The following is a 714-nucleotide window of genomic DNA, read 5'->3' as shown; positions in this document are numbered from 1 at the left end:
ATAGATAGATAGATAGATAGATAGATAGATAGATAGATAGATAGATAAATAAATAACAGTGACTTGTACAGGATGAGAGTTTACTTCTCCCTCACATAAATGTCCAAAAGTAGGCAATCCAGGGCTAGTAAGATGACTGTTTCACAAAGTGCTTAGGAACCTGGACTCCCTCCCTATGTCTTCATGGTCAGGATGGTAGCCAGCACTCCAACTATTTTTACACCAACTTTCCAAGCCACAGGATGAATTAAAGAGGTGACAAAGAAGAAAAAGGAAATGTGCCAGCAGTGTTGTAAGGAAGGTTCCAGGAAGGTGCCCCATCGTACCTCCTCCTACAACTCACAGCAGAACTTAGTCCATGGTAGGTTGCACCTAGTTGCAGGAGAGGTTGGGAGGATGAGTCCATTGCAGGCAACCATACGCCTGGCTAAAAGGATTCTGGTACTATGGAGGAAGGGGAACACAGACATTAGGATTCAGGTAACAGTCTCTACAATAAGCACTTACAAAAATAAGTAGACAATAGAGACAGACTTTCCCATAAGCATACAGAAAGGGAATGTGTGTTCAAAATCTAAGTCACTCTCCACAATCTGGAATTTAACCTTTGTCATAAAACACAAATACTTTCTACTTGATATTATTTGAACTGAAGCTATTAATTGTTCCTGAGGCTAAAAATAACCTGAACTAGTCTTCATTCAAACATTCTGC

This window comes from Piliocolobus tephrosceles, chromosome 5, assembly GCF_002776525.5.
Source record: "Piliocolobus tephrosceles isolate RC106 chromosome 5, ASM277652v3, whole genome shotgun sequence".
NCBI classification, from domain to species: Eukaryota; Metazoa; Chordata; class Mammalia; order Primates; family Cercopithecidae; genus Piliocolobus; species Piliocolobus tephrosceles.
The sequence above is the reverse complement of the archived record's forward strand: the minus strand, read 5'-3'. Positions refer to the sequence as shown.